General features: G+C 51.2%; 1 long non-coding RNA gene across 1 annotated transcript in view; it reads left to right on the top strand.

Annotated features, from left to right (window-relative positions):
- The window catches only part of LOC147708276 (uncharacterized), a 140067-nt gene that overhangs the window by 13035 nt on the left and 106225 nt on the right, over nt 1-20807 (top strand). The window contains exon 4 of the long non-coding RNA XR_015296494.1: nt 16883-17003. This is a non-coding gene — a long non-coding RNA (uncharacterized LOC147708276). The remainder of the gene's footprint in view (nt 1-16882; nt 17004-20807) is intronic.

Consider the following 20807-nt stretch of genomic DNA (forward strand, 5'->3'; position numbering starts at 1 on the left):
CTTCCGGTCCCGCTCACCCCAGTGGCTCCGGGCTCGCTCCAACTGCAGCTCCCGGCTTCTTCCCGTATGCGTGGCGGTAGGCCCAATCCTCTTCCGACTAACATTATGGAACACAATCTGTACGCCGATGGGTCACCGTGTCGCCGCAGGGTTCCGGCGTCGATCCGCCACCTTCCGCTGTGGGCAGGGTTCCAGCAGCCGCTTTTATTCAGGATTTGCCGCCAGGCAGACCCGAAGCACTAGCAGCAGCCGACCACATTCGTGGCTGGCTAGACACGCCCCCGTGTTGGGCATGATAGTTAATAATAGACTGACTGCTTCCAAGGCTACTTAACAATGATTTAGAATCTGATGCTAGCAATGTTCCATTCAAGGAAATTTCTACCTTTGTGGCTGAAATGCACTATCTCCCTTTCAAACGATAGTGTTTCCTTCTCACGGAAGGAAGCTCATTTAACGTCTTCCCCTGCACTCTGTATGTTGGACTCTGATACTCAATATGGATTGTTGGTAAGGGTAATCTCTATTTTTGTATCTCCGTCCCACTTTCAAAAAGGCCCCAGTGCTTGGAGTGGTTCAGAGCCCTTTACCATTCCCTCTCCTGCTTGCCTTGCAGTCATGAATACAGATAGTAACCTACTGCATAACGTCTGATTTCTCATCCTCCTTTTTGTGGCCGCTTCCACAAGGACAATTGGACCTGAGGCGCTCTGATATCATAAAGCTAAAGCAAGATGTTGTCTGACGTGAGGGCCACACTGTTGCCTAACAAGCAGCAGGATACATTTATCTTGGTAATGAAATGAGTAGCTGGGTAGACAGGATGCCCAAATCAAGACTAAGAAATTAGGGAATTTTTTGAGACTTCTAAATTTGTATGTACGTAATTTTGAGCATAAGAGTCTCAACTTCCCTATTGCTGAACTGGTAGGAATTGCCTAACATGATGATGGTGAACATGCTATGCATAGCTTTTTTTATTCACATTAACTGTAGCATAGCCCTTCCTTGCTCAGTTTATCAGCTGACTTAATTGCTACTGGTGTACCATATCCTAAAACAAATGAAGTGAGATGGGTACGCTGCCACTTGGCTGGCAATAGATCTCTTTAGCTATGCCCTGATGTACATGCTACAGTTGTTTGGAGAGTGTTAGCTAATGAGGCATGGGATTCATAGAATTGTGGGAGGTTAAAAACACAAATTCAGATTAGATTTTCTAATGTGAGGTTGATTTTAAAAAGAATACAGACTCCATAGAATTGATCTGTTTACCCTTTATAAAAATCAAGATTTTTTTGTACTGCTTATAGTAAATGTGCTAACAGTGGACTTTTCCATCTGCAGATTATACTGAATGACCAGCAGTTGTAGTGTTTCACAACAGAATTTCTCTGCATTGCCGAGACTGAATTTTTTTTTTTTTTAGAGCAGTCTTCTGGCATACAGCATCATTTCACCACTTTATATGGTAAGTAAATCTCACAATCATTCCTTTAGGCATTAAAAAGACTTTCTCAGCATCTGAATGTCCTCACTGCCTTCCAGTGGGGGCCTGTGCTTGAATATAATTTTTGTCAAGATGGAAGTAATATGGATCACATTGTGTTGGTCATGATAGTTTTTTCTTTTTTTAAACAGATTTTATTGTGTGAACTCACATATCATGCATATCTCTGACACCCAGAGACAAATGCCACCATCAATGTGCCAGATATTACTTTAGACACATGCATAACAATGAATATCCCTAAACACCCCCCCACTGAAGAATTAGTGCCACAGGATGTAATCAATGCGCAACCCCCCCTCTCCCCCTCCCACACCCTCCCTGTGTGCCAACTCGCCCACCCGACGCATAAAGTAGCAAAACATTACATGCCATGTACAATCCATACCAACTGCCATTGTTCATGGTCCGTGTCTTCATATCGTCGGGAGGGTGGCCTCCTCGGGCTGTGGGTCAAGGTCCAGACCACTGTAGTCCACCCACCGCTTCCAGATTTTGAAGTGCTTCCGGGGACAGCCCCTTGCTAGAAATACAGGTTGTTCCAAGTCCATACAATAGTCCATTTCGTTCTTCCAGGCCTTGAGTGACGGAGCCTGGGGGGCTTTCCATGCTTTCGCAATATCACGTTTCGCCAGCGTAAGTCCTAACAACATTAAATGACGTTTATACCCGTTTCCCCCGACCCCCGCCATGACATGCAGCAGTGCTAGTTTGGGGTCCCTCTGTATCCTCCAGGCTAAGACTTCGTCTAGGCAACGATGGACCCCATCCCAAAACCTTTGCAACGATGCGCAGTCCCACACCATATGTAGTAATGTGCCAACTTCTAACCCACAGCGAAGGCAGTCGGGGGACGCCACTAGTCCCGCCTTCCACAGCCGCTGTCTGGTGTAATATGTGCGGTGCAAGTATCTGAACTGGATTAGCCGCAGGCGCATGGATATGGCTGCTCCCCTGGGACTCTCGAGGGCTTCAACCCAATCCTCCTCGTCTAGTTCCCTGACATCCTGCTCCCAGTGGGCCCTAAGGCCACTCAGATCGGAGGAGCAATGCGGCACTAACATCTGGTAGATACGTGATAGTTTTTTGTCAGGCAGCTCACCCATGAAGATTTTCGCTTCAATGGGACTAAATTCAGGGATCTGCTCCAGGGCAACTAGGGAGGGCGCCAGGGCATGGCGGAATTGAAGGTATTTATAGGACTGGGTGCGGGGCATCCCATAGTCCTCCTGTAAATTCGCAAAGGATTTGAGGGTATCGCCGGACAGAGCGTTGCCCAGGGTGGAAATGCCAATGGCGTCCCAGCCCCCGAAGCCCGTCAGGGCATCCAATTATGGGAGCCTTCCATTGCGCCAAAGGGGGGTTTCCTGTGTAAGGACATTTCACCAACCCGTCCGCCGCAGCCCCTGCCTCCACACGTGAAAGACCACCTGCGTGGCTGATGGGAGGGACCTCCGAAGGGGTGCCGCATACAGAAGCGTATTGCAAAAAACACAGTTGATGAACAGAATGCAGAACAATGTCTTACATTCACCCCAGTACAAAGATCTGGGCCTAAATCCATCATTTTTTTGCACTCCACTCCACCCTAGGTCAGACAATGGCTATATGCAAATCAGCCTTGACCCTGTGCCTCATGGGAACAGTTCAGCCCGAACTACCAAGCCATGTCTCTCCTAGACCGGAATCAAGCATCCAAGGACCGGTTTCTGGCTATCAGCCTTCTTCAGGCTGGATAGCTTGACTCCAGTGATGTGGAGAGCCTGGAACTCACGTCTGAGCATACCCAGCCCACTCGGGGTGAAAATTGCAAAAAAACACAGTTGATGGACAGAATGCAGAACAATGTCTTACCTTCACCCCAGTACAAAGATCTGGGCCTAAATCCATCATTTTTTTGCACTCCACACCACCCTAGGTCAGACAATGGCTATATGTAAATCAGCCTTGACCCTGTGCCTCATGGGAACAGTCAAGCCCGAACTACCAATCCATGTCTTTCCTAGACCGGAATCAAGCGTCCAAGGCCCCCCGCTTATACCGGCCCCCGGCAGCGCCCCCCCGGTCACACACAGTCTCTGACTCCTTCCCACCGGGGCCCGATCTGACCCCCGAATTCCCAACTGGGGTCGCGCAGCACTCACCACTGGTCTCCGCCGTCAAGCAGCCGCAGGCAGGGCTTCAGTAGGCACTTTCCTCCCCACCGGGGCCCTCCACTGCCGCCGCGATGGGCGCTTGGCTCCAAATGGTGGCGCACTCTGTCAGCCCCACCAGGGCTCAGTCTATGCTCATTTGCATGGGGTATCTCACCTCCCTGCAGGCTCCCAGCGGCAATGGTGATGGCGCAACGTTTTCCTGCACCAGGGGCAAGCCCCAAGGCTGTTCCTCCTCACCACAGCCACCGACCGACTCACTCCCGCTATGCCACTCCAACGTCGGTGTCCCAGCTATGTATGCCGCACTGGATCAACCGGGCCCATGGCCCTCCAGGCACCCCACAGACCCTCGGCTGGTGGCCGCTGACTCCCCCAGGTGTCACCAGTCCTCCTCTCCGGGACCCGATACGGTCCCCAGGAACTCACAGTACACAACAGCAGCTCGTGCAGCTCATCTCCCGTACCCCTGGACGGCCATCTGTCCCGCAAGGAGGGCCCCGTCCAAACCGCGCCGGCCAGGGCCGCCCGTTCCGGGCCCGCAGCTCTCACCACCACAGCCGACTGTTCTCAGCCCTCCGCCCCACGTCTCCAACCAAGCGCTGCATCCGTCTGGGCATGTAAGTGTAGGGCAGTGGCCCACCGCCAACACGGCCGCCCCCGGCGCGCCCCTCCTGATTTTCCGGTGGGGCGCCCCCACAACCGCCCAGGACGAGGGAGGCAATGCGGCGCAGGAGGGCCCCGGGCCACCCGAGCCCCCAGGAGAGATTGTGCGTCAGGTCTTTCCTACCGCGGCGCCGGTAGTCTCAGCCAGGCAGGGCAGCGCCAAAATTGAGGTCCCGGCTGCGCAGGCCCCACCGAGCACCTCCGGACTGGCAGCACCGCCCAGTGATGTGGTCTGCACAGAAGTCGCCACAGGAGCGCTGTCCGTTGAAATCTGCACTCGGCTCCAGATGTAAGCACCGCACCCCTCTCCACACCAGCGGCAGTGGACACGCCCGGACCCAGCAGCCCCAAAATCGTGGTCCCGGCTGCCTAGGCCCCAACGGACCCCGTGGGACCCCACCGCGTCGCCGGCCCGCTGCTCCTCCTCCCGGGTCTCTGCAGGGCTGGAAATTTCACAGAGTGCAGCCCAGCGCCTCCGCCGCTGATTGCCGTTGCAGGGGACTCGCACTGAAGCCCAGGGCCAGGATAAATGTTCAGTAGTGTGTCAGGCTGGTCGGAGCTCAGACTCTAAACGACCGCCATGTTCGTCGGTTTGGCCATGCCCCGTTGGTCATTATAGTTAATAAAAGACTGACTGCTTCCAAGGCTACTTAAACATGATTTAGATCCTGATGCTAGCAATGTTCCATTCAAGGAAATTGCTGCCTTTGCGGCTGAAATGCACTATCTCACTTTAAAACGATATTATTATATACTCGCGGAAGGAAGCTTATTTAATGTCTTCCCCTGCACTCTGTATGTCGGACTCTGATACTTAAGATGGATTGTTGGTAAGGATAATCTCTATTTTTGTATCTCCGTACCACTTTCAAAAAGGCCCTAGTGCTTGGAGTGGTTCAGAGTCCTTTACCATTCCCCCTCCTGCTTGCCTTGCAGCCATGAATACAGATAGTAGCCTACTGCAGACCTTCTGATATCTTAGCCTCCTTTTTGTGGTCAGCTTCCACAAGGACAATTGGACCAGAGGCGCTCTGACATCATAAAGCTAAAGCAAGATGTTGTCTGACGTGAGGGCCACTCTGTGCCTCACAAGCAGCAGGATACATTTATCTTGGTAATGAAATGAGTAGCAGGGTATACAGGATGCCCAAATGAAATGTTTTGCCAGTGGCCCGGTGGCAGTGGGCAGACTGGTCAACGCTTGGAGAGCTGTTACTATCCCACGCATCTCGCCCCGCTGATTGCGAGCGGAGGCGCTTTTTCGCTGTTCATTGTTATTTTAAAATTGCCACTAACCTCTTTTAAAATTATGCAGGTGCTGATGTGATTGTTGATCCTAGGGGTGAGCTGCCGGCTGGGGCTGATCGTATTTGCGGGCTCCCAGCGGCAGCGGGCGCCATCTTAGCTTGGGCTCAATCCACTATCCCAGCCCTGCCACTCCCCCGCTGCTCCGCCCCTATTTAGGAGCGTGGTTTTCCTCTCTCTTCGTGTTTTGCCAGTGGCCCGGTGGCAGTGGGCAGACTGGTCAACGCTTGGAGAGCTGTTACTATCCCACGCATCTCGCCCCGCTGATTGCGAGCGGAGGCGCTTTTTCGCTGTTCATTGTTATTTTAAAATTGCCACTAACCTCTTTTAAAATTATGCAGGTGCTGATGTGATTGTTGCTCCTAGGGGTGAGCTGCCGGCTGGGGCTGATCGTATTTGCGGGCTCCCAGCGGCAGCGGGCGCCATCTTAGCTTGGGCTCAATCCACTATCCCAGCCCTGCCACTCCCCCGCTGCTCCGCCCCTATTTAAACGGGCGATATGAGGCAGCGCAGCGGACGAGCACAGCGGGCGCGACGGAGGCGCGCCGGAGTTGCGCCTGAGTTAAGCCCGTCTGCGCCCGTCCGCGGCCAGCCGGGGCTAGGGGTCACGAGATGCTGCCCGTCTAACCACTTATTCTCCTTCTTTTCTTTGCTCGCACTGGTCTCCAGGTACTATTGATCCCTCAACAACTACCCTTTTGATGCACCTTGGTCTGTTCGTTTCCCCTCCTCAGCTACCCCCTAGGATTGTATCCTTTTTCACCACGTTGCCCACCATGTCCCCCCTTGCCCCTCCGTTACCTTCTGTCCCCCTTGCGTCTGTATTTAGTACTTCGGCCACACTCCTAAACACCAGATCTGCTGTCAATCATCAATACGAACTATTTGACTACATCGATTCTCATGAACCAGATCTCCTATTTCTGACAGAGACCTGGTTCAAGGCCGACTCCCTGCCCAATGTGCTAGCCGCCTTACCACCTACATATTCTGCCATTCGGGCAGATCGTCTAGAAGATAAGCGGGGCGGAGGAGTAGCCCTAATAGCCCGCACTGACTTCAGTTTCCAAATTCTTTCCTCCCCTCCCATTCCTGACGTAGACTACCTTGTAGCCCGCTCGACCTCATCAGGCTGCTCTCACTTTTGTCCTAATTTACCGTCCTCCCCAACCTACCCCTTCCTTCCTCTCAAGTATTCAGACTCTCCTGGCTACCCTCGCAGTTAACAATTCATCTGTACTAGTCCTAGGGGACCTTAACTTTTGGCCCAATGACCCTGCCGAGAGCTCCCTATCTAAAGAGTTCACCAACCTTATGATTAGTTTGAATTTTTCTTCGCTCGTTCACAGTCCCACCCACACCCACGGTCACACGCTAGACCAAATCTGGGCACTGAATATCCCGTCCACATCCCCTATAATATCCCCTTGTTCCTGGTCAGACCATTCCATCATCACTTTCTCTCTTGCTTTAGCTCCTATGGCCAAACCACAGCTCCCTAAAAACACCTGGGTTAGGAAATGGGGCAAAACCGACATGCCCTCTCTCTTTTCGACCTTGGCTAAAACCAGCCCTGATCTCTCAGGCCTTGCAGCTACGTCCCAGCTGACCGCCATTAACAACTGGCTGACCCTGGCAGGTGACGAATTCGCTCCCTTAAGGCGACTTACAGTCAAGCGGGCCCATGCAGCCAACCGCTGGTTTAACCCAGATTTAAAAGTAAAGAAATTAGCTGCAAGGAGAGCCGAGCGAGCCAGGAGAAGAACCTATAGCCCCGAGCTAAAGACTACTTATCTGTCTGTTTTACAAATTTATAAAAAAGGCATCCTCGAGGCTAAAACCGAGTTTTACACAAACAGGATAATGGCAGCAGAGTCCCACTCGAAGGAAATTTTCTCCACTGTCCACGAACTGGCATCATCCAGCAGAACCACGGCCGCCATCCCCCCTTCTCGGTCCCTCTGCGACTCGCTCAATGAGTTCTTTATTGATAAAGTTGCTAAAATCAAACTTAACATTCCCCCACCCTCCCCTACATTTGTCAATCCCTCCCCACCCCCCACGGCCCTTAAACTGACCACCTTCCAGCTGTTAACCAACGACACACTTCCCCCGTTGCTTTGTCGGGTTAAATCAGGATCCCCCCTGGATTTCGCCCCTGCTCATATCCTCAGGAAAATATATCTGGCTTGCCCAAACCCGCCCCTGACCCTTCTAAATGATTCGCTCACACATGGCACTGTCCCCAGCTCCCATAAATCGGCGGTCGTCATCCCTATCATAAAAAAAAAAACCTCCAACTACCGCCCCATTTCCCTCCTGCCTTACCTAGCAAAAATTCTTGAAACTCACGTCACGACCACTTTAAGCACTCACGTAGAGGCAAATCATTGCCTCTCTCCCCGTCAAGCTGGCTTCCGTCCCCTGCACTCTACGGAGAAGGTGGTTATCTCAGTAATGGACACGCTGCGTGAAGGTATTGACATCAACCTTCCGCAAGCCCTGATACTCCTGGACTTGTCCGCCGCTTTTGACACAGTGGACCATTCCATCCTCCTTAACCGTGTCAGGGCGGCGGGCATAGAGGGCTTGGCCTTCTCATGGCTCGAGTCCTTCTTAGCTGGGAGAGCTCAAGCGGTCCATTTAGCTGGTTTCGCCGCGGCCTCCCGCAAAGTAGAGTGCGGGGTCCCCCAGGGATCGTCACTTTCCCCTCTTTTGTTTAACTTATACATGTATCCCCTCATTTTTATGTTACAGCAGCTGGAGGTCACGGTGTTTAATTACCCCGATGACCTCCAGCTAATCTTTAACCTTTCCCACTCACCCTCGTCTGCCCTGAATGTCCAGACAGTCATGAAGTTCATTCAGGATTGGATGAACTGCAACCACCTCAAACTCAACCCGGACAAGACCGAGTTGGTCCTGACCGGAGGTGGTTGCAGTCCGTGGTCTCCCTCTTTCTGGCCCCCGTCCCTTGGTGTCCCCCCCACTCCCGGTACCTAAAGTTAAAACTCTTGGGATTTTTCTAAATCCACATCTTTCTGTCCATTCACAAGTTGGTTCAGTGGTTTCCTCTTGCTTTTTTCCCCTCAGAATAATTAGAAAAGTTTCTCGGTTTTTTTCCCCCTCTGCTTTAAAAATCATTCCCGTATTGATTATGGCAACATAATCTACAATGGGGCCCCTGCCTAAGCGATCCACCGCCTGCAGCTGGTGCAGAACCAGGCCGCTCGCCTGATTCATGGCCTACCTAAATATCATCGGGCCACTCCACTGCTTAAAGCACTGCACTGGCTGCCGGTGAAAGAGCGCGCCCTCTTCAAACTTGGTTGCCTCACTTTCCAGGCAAGGTCGAGCACCGCCCCCGAGTTCATATGCTCTGCTATCAAGCCGTATCTTCCAAGCAGAGAGCTCCGCTCCTTCCACATGGCCCTCCTAACCACCCCTGGTTTAAAAAACAGAGGGCGGGTGGAGCAAAGTTCGCTGTCCTTGCTCCAGTTTTATGGATCTCCCTTCCTGTTGCCCTTCGAACATCTTCCTCTTACCTGCAGTTCCGGAAGGACCTTAAAACCTTCCTATTTGCGCAGGCCTACACTGCTTAGACCTCTCCCATCTGCTGTCACCCACTGCATTACACATAGCGCCATGAAACCGCTGGGTAAAAGTGTGCTGAATAAATGGTTTTAAATTCAAATTAAATTCAAATTCAAACTAAGATGGTAAGATTAAAAAAATTAGGGCATTTTTTGAGACTTCTAAATTTGCCCCAGTATTGGAACTTTCATAGATTCCCATGCTTTGTATCATTCCCCGTCGTCAGAATGGGAGCCTCGATAGTATCACAACCATAGAAACAAAAGAGAAAAAATAGGCCTAGGCCTCATCTCCTTTTGTATCCTATCACCCTCTTTGTGCAAAAGAGACCAAACTTTTGTCAGGACCAATCAGAACAGCCTCACCCCCTAGAACCTTCCTGAGAGAGCTCCGAGCCTCAGATTTTTCTACCGCACGTTGTGCTAGGGAGTCTCCACTGAGTTCTGCTCAGTTTTTCTCATTCTAACTGTTATTTCTTCAAGTTTTCAACTTCAATCAGGACTTGTCTGACAAGGAGAAGAAGGCCTTATTCAGGTCCTGTGCATCTTGTGGAAAAAAGCGTCTCTTTGTGGAAGAAAAGCATGAAAGCTGTATCTATTGGTTATACCCTGACCACAAGGCCACAGACTGCAAAATTTGTAGAACCTTCTCTACTAAGACACTTCGTGACAGAGAGGGACGGCTTTTGACCTGGCTTCAAAAAATGAAGACTCGGAAGGAGGTTCTCTCATCAGAGGAAGAGGATGCAACATCTCTGGCTTCCTCTCACAGATCCAAGAAGAGGGGTAGGTCTCCTCCAAGTTCTTCTTCTGCTGAGCCCCCTTCTAAGGCCCCTCATAAGATCTCTGATAGGTCTGGGAGGGCTAGTCCCCTTAAATCTCCTCACGGAAGTGAAAAGGAGAGGCAGGGACAGGGACAGGCTGCTGGATTACTTACAGCCTCTAAGGACAAAAAGGAGGTTTCTATCTCTTCTCCTCCGTCCAAAAAGGAAAAGACTAGTGACAAACACTCTACTGGCACTCCAGGATCCGTGACTGAGAAAAAACAGCGTCCGTCGATGACAAAAACATCAGGTACGTCGATGACGATTACTTCTGTGAAACTTCCCGCTGCTTCCTTGGCTCCGTCGACGGGCTCGTCGTCGGTAGCGGTTTCAGCGTCGACGACTTTGTCGTCGTTCAATGTTCCTGGTTCGTCGACGATAACATCTTCAACATCGACGATGGTTTCTGGTAAGCTGCTGTCGACGGCATCGTCGACGACGAAAACTACGTCGGCGACGACAACGACTTCGACGGCAATGATGGTGATGACAACGAGTTCGTCTACGAGACCGTCGACGATCATCCCGTAGGCGACCAAGACTCAGTCGACGAGGTTTTCTATGCCGTCGACGACCCCGTCGACAAAACCGTCGACGATATCCACACCGTCGATGACGGCTCCGTCGACGAAGCCGTCGACGGGTAAAAAACTGCAAATTCCTCTGCAGAGGATGAAAATTACACCTGAGATGACGTCTCCTCGACGAGTTTTGGAACATCTGCCGACAATGCTTCTGGATGACGATTCGGAGGAGGATGAGGAAAATGAAGGCCGTTTTGGGGATGCCTACAGTCCCTCAGACTTAAATGTAAAATTACAAGAGACTGACACGGAGGAATACTATGAGCAATGTGACCAACAAATGCATCCATATGTTCCACATGGATTACGTCCACCTGGTTTAGGACAGGACATGGTGGCTATGCCCGCCTCTTTAATTTCTGACCTACAATTGATGCTGCAGGACTATAGGAACAGGTTTCCTTCGGAACAGTCAAAGCAGTCTACGCAACCTCCACCTCAAGCGTTGCCGCAAGCGCAACCAGTAGTCGAACTTTCTCCCTCGCAAGTGGTGTCTCTCACACCACCAAGGTCATTCCAAGGGTCCTTTCCCAGACACCGGATCCAGGATCCTCCTCTCCTATTCAGCAGGATACCTCTTCGGATGATGAGGTGCAAGTGGATCCCTTGACTGATCCACTACAGGACCCAGACTTCGATCAAGGAGACAGTGGGTTGCAAGATCCAGACGCCACTGGTCGGGATACTTCTATTTCCCCTCCAGTCGATATAGGGGGGTTCCATAACCTAATGGAGAGAGCTGCAAAGAGGTTTGGACTACCAATTTCGAAGGAAGTGTCTGAATGCTTCCTGTATGACTTTAAAGATCAAAACAGAAGGTTGGTCAAATTCATTCCGATTATTGAGCATGTGTGGGAGGAAGGTATGAAAATAATGCACAATCCAGCCACGGTGATTCCAGTTCTCCCCAGGTTGGAAAGGAAGTATAAGGCTCCAGATGGCAGTCCAGCTTGTCTTCTAGGTCAGCCAAAGCCTGATTTGGTGATATCACAGGCTGCTCAAAGCAAGTCCAAGAACCCATCAAACCTTTGACTACGCCTCCGGACAAGGACGGTAGGCGCCTGGATAACGTGGGGAAGAGGTTTTCTTCCATGGCCAGCTTACTGGTTCGTGCAGCAAATGCTCTCGCCATTCTAGGCAGATACGATCGCCAGATGTGGTGTGACATGGAGCCGTTTGGGGAACAACTGCCAGACTCCACGAGAGAAGAGGCAAAGAGGGTTCTGATGGAGGGAGAAAAATCATCCTCTGAAGTTATCGACAGTGCTATGGACATAGCGTCCATGGCTTTTCGAGCATTGGCAGGGTCAGCTGTGCTTCGTCGCCAAGGTTGGTTGAGAGCCACCTGGTTTCGTCAGGAGGTCCAAAATAAGATCCTGGACCTCCCATTTGATGGAGAGATGCTTTTTGGTAAGCATGTTGATGATGCCCTGCAGAATATAAAAAAGGATACAGACACGGCGAAGTCTTTGGGATCACTCAACTACCGTAAGGTCCCATTTAAAGGCGCTCGTGGCAGAGGTTTCTCTTCATATAGAGGCAACACCCAACAGAGATATTCCTCTCAGTCTTCGCAATCTTATAAGACTCAATATTCAAATCAAAGGCACGGCCAATCAGCTTCTTACTCTCGCCAAACTCCACGAGGACGTCAGAACCGTCAGGGACACGGCAACACCAAGAGACAATAGTGGCCTCCTGGCTCTACCTACTGTTTCTCCTCTCCCATTCACATCAGTGGGGGGCAGGATATCATTTTGCCTGGACAGCTGGAAGTGTATAACATCGGACCAGTGGGTCCTGAATATCGTTCAGAGTGGCCATACGTTGGAGTTCCAAGACCTTCCTCCAACGAGAGCTCCGGGCGCCACCCGCACAAAATATCTGGGACTGCTCCACCTCGAAGCCCACCAATTGTTCCTCAAAGGGGCAATAGAACCGGTACCTCTCTCTCAGAGGGGCAGAGGTTTTTATTCCAGGTTCTTCCTGGTTCGGAAGACGGCAGAAACTTGGCGCCCCATACTAGACCTACGAGAGCTCAACATTTATCTCATCAAACTCTCTTTCAGGATGGTCACTCTCCAAGAAATTCTTCCTCTTTTGAACCCAGGCGACTATTTGGCGTCCCTGGATTTAGAAGATGCGTATTTCCACATTCCAATACACCCAGCTCACAGACAATATCTGCGATTCACAGTGGGAAAGAGCCATTTCCAATTCAAGGTGCTTCCGTTTGGCCTTCGGTCTGCACCTCGAGTATTCACCAAAGTGTTGGCACCAGTAGCAGCTTTTCTACGAAAACAATCCCTGGAGGTTTTCCCTTATTTGGACGACTGGCTCGTCAAGGCTCCATCTTTCAAGGAAACCTCTCAAGCTGTTTCGACTTGCATTCAGTTGTTCAGTCACCTGGGCCTTCAATTGAACAAACACAAGTCAGTTCTACAGCCCTCCAGATCCACAAGGTTCCTTGGGGCCATTTTAGACACGACGCAATGCACAGCTCGTCCTTCAGAAGAACGTCAACAGAAGTTGATCATAACGGCTCGCCAACTGTTCCGCAAGAAATGCCTTTCAGTCCGGCAATACAAGTCCCTGCTCAAGTCGATGTCATCGTGCATACCATTAATAACTCATTGCAGGCTGCGAATGCGTCCTCTGCAGGAGGAGCTAGACAAACAATGGTGTCAGGCAGAGGGATCATTCAACGACAAGGTGTTGGTGACACCAGAAATGAGAAAGGCATGCGAATGGTGGCTAGTGCAGGACAATATCGCACAGGGTCTGACGTTCAGAGTTTCACCATCCCCTCTGATCATGACAACGGATGCCTCTTTGGAAGGCTGGGGAGCGGTGCTCCGAGAGCTTCAAGTCAGCGGGCACTGGAATCCAGAACAACGTCAGTGCCATATACATATTTTTGAGCTAGCGGCCATTCGTTTGGCTTTGCAGGCTTTCCTTCCCAGAGTCCGAAATCATACAGTGCTGGTCCGGACGGACAATACGACGGCCATGCACTACGTCAACAAGCAAGGAGGAACGAGATCGCAAACTCTGTCCAAAAAAGCTCAGAGGATCTGGGATTACGCGATTCTACACAACATCAATTTGAGATCCGAACATCTGGCAGGCTCTCTCAATGTCAAGGCGGATGCCCTGAGTCGCATGACAGAGGTGAATCACGAATGGGAGTTGAATCAATTCACTCTGGAGAGTGTGTTCTTGGTCCGGGGGACACCAACCATCGACCTTTTTGGCTCTCCGGTGAACGCCAAATGCCGGTTTTACGCAAGCAAGGTTCACCATCAGGAATTTCTGGGGAACGCCCTTTCGATGGCCTGGTACAGCGCATTCTTTTACGCTTTTCCGCCAATTCCCCGCATTCCTCGAATACTCAGGAAAATGAAAGCGGAACCGTGCAAGATGATTCTCATTGCACCAGCTTGGCCCCGGCAGTTTTGGTACACAGAACTCATTCTACTCTCCCAAGCTCATCCAATTCGCTTACGACCAATTCCTTCCCTATTGTCGAGGAATCAAGGACAAATTTACCATCCGGATCCGAGATCACTGCACTTGACAGCGTGGCTCCTGAACACAGAAAGTTCTGTCATCTGAATCTCTCCCAGGAATGTAGGGATGTTTTGTCCCAAGCTCGAGCACCGAGCACTAATAAGACTTACAAGGCTAAATGGAAGAGGTTCTGCCTGTGGTGTCAGAGACAAGATCTCCATCCTTACAAATCTCTACCTCATCAACTTTTGCCATATATACTATCATTGGCAAAGTCTGGGTTGGCGCATTCATCTGTTAAGGTTCATCTTGCAGCCATATCGAGGTTTAGGAGCAGTTCTTCAGGCCCTTCCTTATGGTCCTCTAGGATTATTAAATAATTCTTAAAAGGCTTGTTTCGAATTTATCCTCCAGTTTGCCCTCCTCCACCAGTTTGGCAACTCAATCTTATCCTGGCTCAACTCATGAAAGCCCCTAAGCAGTCATTTGTTTATACTGCGTTTTTGCGCTGTTCTGGTTTTTAAACTGAAAGAGGCTTACAGCTATTAAAGTTTCCTTACTGTGAGTTCTCTATTCTATTTTAACTTCACTTTTCCCTACACTTTCACCCTTTGCACTGCACTTGGTCCCATTTGGTGATCCCACGCATGGTCAACAAGCGATTGTGGGCTTGACCCCAGTCCTGCCAGGCGGATCTGGAAGTAGTCTCAATGATCTAGAGACACCCCAGTCCAGCCCTGTGGATGACCAGATGAGAAAATAAGATCACCAACAAGATTTTGATGGTAATCCATCTCTGGATATTGGGTCTCACCTACCTTTGCTGGTGGTCACATGCGTAGGATTAATAAACTCTATAAAAAGACCATTTTTGTTCTTCCAACTAGTATTTTGATGACTTAATAATCCGTATGGTCTCTTGAGCACACTTGTCTCCTTTGCTTTTTCAGACCCCCAGGTTTCTTTGTATTTGTAGTATGTGTATCAGGGGATGACAACCTGGGCAGGTCTCCAACTTCCCTTAGACCCTCCAACCCCCGTTCGTGTTTTCTCAACTCATGAAAGCCCAGTTTGAGCCGGTGCACAAGGTGGACTTGAAATTCCTGTCTTGGAAACTTGCCCTCCTCTTAGCTCTAACATCAGCGACAAGAGTGAGAGAGCTTCAAGCCCTCTCCATAGTGCATCTATTCCTGCAATTCAAAAAAGATGTGCTTATCCTTCGCACCAATCCGAAATTTATTCCAAAGGTGCCGTCTGAGTTCCACTTGAATGAACCTTTGATTTTAAAGTCTTTCTTTCTGCCCCCTTCAACGCCTGTGGAACGCACATTGCACTCTTTGGATGTTCAAAGATGCTTAAAATTCTACTTAGAGCGCACACGACCCTTTCGGAAATCATCCCAGTTGTTTGTGTCCTACAGCGCACCACGGAAGTGGTTTCCTTTGGCTAAGAGTGGCATTTCCCGCTGGATCTCCAGTGCGATTCAATTATGCCATCAGGAGGCGGGCAAGCCTTTGGACAGAAAAGTCCGTGCACATTCCACAATGTCTGTGGAATGTGCAGGGAAGCAACGTGGAGCAGTACACATACCTTCACGAAGCACTACTGCCTGGAGTCTGCAGGACGAGACGATGCGGCTGTTGGTCAAGCAGTGCTGCAGAATCTTTTCAATTGAGAGGTGAGCTTTCCCTACAAGCCCTCCATCCTGGTGAGCACATTTTGTTTCTTGTTTGCTATGCTATAAGTTTATATGCTTTATGGTTATGTGATGCCATGTATCTACAAAATATGTCTTGGTTATTACTGCTAGCTATTCTGATACAAAGCATTGGAATCTATGAAAGTTCCAATACTGGGGCAAGAAAACAAGTTACTTACCTGTAACTTTGGTTCCCCAGTATTGGTAACTTTCATAGATTCCCATGTGCCCACCCTCCTCCCCTTGGAAAGCTCAGTTTTTTTTACAGAGATAGTGGCGGTTTGAACAACGGCTACGAAAATCTGAGGCTCTGAGCTCTCTCAGGAAGGTTCTAGGGGGTGAGGCTGTTCTGATTGGTCCTGACAAAAGTTTGGTCTCTTTTGCACAAAGAGGGTGATAGGATACAAAAGGAGATGAGACCTAGGCCTATTTTTTCTCTTTTGTTTCTATGGTTGTGATACTACTGAGGCTCCCATTCCGACGACAGGGAATGATACAAAGCATGGGAATCTATGAAAGTTACCAATACTGGGGAACCAAAGTTACAGGTAAGTAACTTGTTTTCTTGCAAGAAGGTCAGTTTGAGCATAAGAGTCTCAACTTCACTATTGCTGAACTGGTAGGAATTGCCTAACATGATGATGGTGAACATGCTGTTCATACCTTTTATTATTCCCATTAACTGTAGCATAACTCTTCCTTGCTCAACTGATCAGCTGGCTTAATTGCTACTGGTGTGCCATATCCTAAAACAAATTAAGTGACAGGGGTACGCTGCCACTTGGCTGGCAAAAAGATCTCTTTATCTATGTCCTACTGTACATGCTACAGTTGTTTAGAGAGTGTTAGCAAGTGAGGTATGGGATTCAGAGAAGTATGGAAGGTTAAAAACACAAATTGAGATTTGATTTTCTAACGTGCTGTTGATTTTCACAATAATACAGACCCTATAGAATTGATCCTTTTACCCTTATGTTAATCAATATTTTTTGTACTGCTTATAATAAATGTACTAACAGAGGACTTTTCCATCTGCAGATTATACTGAATGACCAGCAGCCGCAGTGTTTCACAACAGAATGTCTCTGCATTTTAAGAGACTGAAGAAATAAAAAAAGGCAGTCTTTCGGCATACAGCATCATTTGACCAATTTATATGGTAAGTAAATCTCACAATCATTCCTTTAGGCATTAAAAAGACTTTCACAGCATCTGAATGTCCTCACTACCTTCCAGTGGGGGCCTGTCCTTGTATACAACTTCTGTCAAGATGAAAGTAATATGGATCACATTGTGTTGGTCATGATAGTTAATAAAATCCTGACTGCCTCTGAGGCTACTAAAGCCTGATTAAATCCCGGTGCTAGCAATGTTCCATTCAATGAAATTGCTGCCTTTGGGGCGGAAATGCAGTATCTCACTTTAGAACGATAGCGTTACATTCTCACGGAAGCAAGCTCCTTTAACACCTTCCCCTGTACTCTGTATGTTGGAATCTGAAAGAGACACGTTAGTGATAGATTCCTTACCTTAGAATATCCCCAGGCGTCAGACTGGATCCGGAAACTTTTGCGTAGCAGTACCCCTGCGCGTCGGTAGGCGTCATCTGCGGCTCCGCGTCAGTCGTCGGCGTCGTGGGCGCCGTGATGACATCGTCAGAGTACTTAGACATCGCCTCCGCATGCTGACGTCAGTTTTTCTTTTTTCCGCGCCAGCAAGCACAGATCTGGAAAAAGCAGTACTTCTAGTCACTTTTTGACTAACTTTTTTTTGATCCTTTTGATCATCTTTTCGAAGTCGTACGACTCCGATCGGTGCCATAGGGATGCCTGGATTTAAGCACTGTGATGATTGCGACCGCACGATGTCGGTCATGGATCCTCACCACCTGTGTCTGACTTGTCTAAACGTCGACCACGACGACAAGGCCTGCTCCGACTGCCGGGCCCTCTCTTCGAAAGCCAGGTGGGAGCGGTCCCGCAGGCAACTCGAACTCCGGCAGTCGGCCCCACGCCGCGAGAGGTCCCTGTCCCGGTCCCACGGGAGGTCGAGGGACAGGTCGCGGGGACGGAGCCACCACAGCTCCAGGAGTCGGCACCACTCCTCCGGGTCGAAGTCGTCGTCAGGTAAGAAACACAAGAAGTCGAAGAGGCGTCATCGCTCTTCTGACTCCCCCTGACGCTCGCGCGTCACGGCCGTGAGGACTAACCTCCTCACAGAGGTCCTTAAACCGCAGTCATGCCCGACAGAGCCTCTGCTGCCTTTTAGTGAGGCCTTGACCGACGTTCTTTTGGGCACTTGGTCCAAGCCCGCTACGGGTTCGCCCATAGATAGGAACGTGGCCAGATGCCTTCGCCCGGCGACCCAGTTTTCCTGTCCACCCACCCCACCCCCGAGAGCCTGGTCATCCAGGCGTCCACTTCCCAGACCGCATTCCCGTCAGCTCCGCCGGACAGGGAATCCAAGAGGTACGAGATGTACGGTAAAAAGGTCTTCTCCTCCCTTAGTCTGGGACTGCGGTCTTCCAACACCGCTTGCCTCTTGGGCCACTACACCCCACTCTCTGTGGGATAAGGTCGCGACATCGCTGCATGAGTGTCCGTTGGAAGTACGGGCCAAACTCTGCCAAGCCATTGTGGAGGGCCGGGGATGCAGCCAGATATTCTATCCGGTGTGGGCTGGATACCATCGACTCACTAGGTAGAGCGATGGCAACGACGGTGGCAATTAGACGCCACGCCTGGTTGAGGTCCGCCAACTTTTCGGCTGATGTCTAAAACACCTTGATGAACATGCCGTTTATCGACAAGGCATAAAATGCGCTTGAGCGCTTTAAGGACTCTAGGGCTACGGCCAAGTCCTTGGGCCTCTCGGCCCGCGCCAGCAAACGGGTGCCTTTCGCTCCTTTCGTGGCCAAGGAAGGGGCGCCCCCACACGTGCTTCGAGCCACACGCCGCAGACTACCATCCAGCGCAGTGGCGGCCATGGAAATCGCCGTGGAGGCAGTCGTGGACAACCGCGAGGCCAGTCCACACCCTCCCCCGCAGCATCCGCCTCTAAACCCTCCTAGTCCGTGCTTTTCGGTCCATGTGACACCAGTGGGGGGCAGGGTTCGCCTTCTCCTCTCTCACTGGCGCACTGTCACTTTGGACAGGTGGGTGCTGCAGATCGTCCGAAGGGGCTACTCCCTCCCCTTCGAGACGACTCCTCAAGCCATGCCACCGCAGAACCACCGCGTATCAGGGGATCATTTGCGGCTTCTCCAGGAGGAAGTTTCGGCCCTCTTGGCCAAGGGGGCCATCGAGCGCGTTCCTGGGCCAGAAGTAGGACGTGGTTGCTACTCCCACTACTTTCTGGTACCCAAGAAGGGCAAAGGGGGCCTACGCCCTATCTTGGACCTACGGAACGTCAACAGCTTCTTCTGGAAGGAGAAGTTCAAAATGCTGACTCTGGCTCAGGTCTTGGCTGCCCTGGACCCAGGAGACTGGATGGTAGCATTGGACTTGCAGGACGCCTATTTCCACATCCCCGTCCTGCCGGCCCACCGGCGCTACCTGCGGTTCACGGTAGGCCACGAGCACTGTCAGTTTACCGTGCTCCCCTTCGGCCTTACCAGCGCCCCACGGGTGTTCACGAAGGTGATGGCGGTGGTCGCAGCTCATCTGCGCAGGTTAGGGGTTTCAGTCTTCCCCTACCTCGACGACTGGTTGTTGAAGGCGGGCTCGCCCCAGACGGTCGTCAGCCACCTCCAGACGACGGCAGACCTCTTGCACCACCTGGGGTTCTCCATCAATGTGCCGAAGTCACACCTGTGCCCCTCTCAGAAGCTCCTTTTCATCGGAGCGGTTCTCGACTCGGCACAGTTTCGGGTTTACCCACCCGAACAGCGGGTTTGGGATATACAGGCTCTGATTCCAGTATTTCAGCCTTTATCCGAGTTTTGGTCAGGTTGACGCTGCGGCTTCTGGGGCTGATGGCCTCCTGCATCCTTCTGGTGCATCACGCCTGTTGGTGGATGCGGGCTCTGCAGTGGGACCTGAAGTTTCAGTGGGCCCAGCATCAGGGCAACCTGTCCGACCATGTCCTGATCTCGGAGGGCACTGCGAGACAGCTGCAGTGGTGGCTCACGGACCGCGATTGGGTCAGTGGCAGATCCCTCTCCCTTCCCCAACCGGAGCACGTAGTTGTGACGGACGCGTCCCTCCAGGGCTGGGGAGGCCACATGAGAGAGGCCGAGATCAGAGGCCTCTGGTCTCCGGCGGAGTCCCGGCTCCATATCAACCTTTTGGAGCTGTGGGCGATTCGTCTAGCACTGAAGGCATTCCTCCCCTCTGTCCGGGGGAGTGTAGTGCAGGTGTTCACGGACAACACCACCGCCATGTGGTACTGCAACAAACAGGGCGAGGTGGGGTCATGGACCCTTTGCCAGGAGGCTCTGCGCCTCTGGCAATGGCTGGAACATCAGGGCGTGACCCTGGTAGTTCAACACCTGGCAGGTTCTCTGAACGCCAGGGCGGACGAACTCAGCCACCGGTGCATGATGGATCACGAATGGCGTCTGAACTCGGACGTGGCGCAAGGCCTCTTTCAGCAGTGGGGAGAGCCTTGGTTAGATCTATTCGCCACTGAAGAACACGCGCAATGTCATCAGTTCTGCGCATTGTAATTTCCAATGCGGCACTCGCTCGGAGACGCTTTTTGTGGCGAGTGGAGTTGCGGTCTGTTGTACGCCTTTCCGCCTATACCACTTCTGCCCAGAGTGCTGAAGAAGATCAGGCGCGACCGGGCACAAGTCATCCTTGTGGCTCCGGACTGGGCACGAAGGTACTGGTATCCCGAGCTACTCAGTATGTCAGTCGATCCCCCGGTTCGTCTGCCTCTTCAGGAGGACCTTCTGTCGCAGCAGCAGGGGACGGTCCTCCACCCGAACCTGTCCAGTCTCCACCTCCATGCTTGGAGATTG

The sequence above is a fragment of the Lissotriton vulgaris genome, chromosome 6 (genome assembly GCF_964263255.1).
Source record: "Lissotriton vulgaris chromosome 6, aLisVul1.2, whole genome shotgun sequence".
Lineage (NCBI taxonomy): Eukaryota > Metazoa > Chordata > Amphibia > Caudata > Salamandridae > Lissotriton > Lissotriton vulgaris.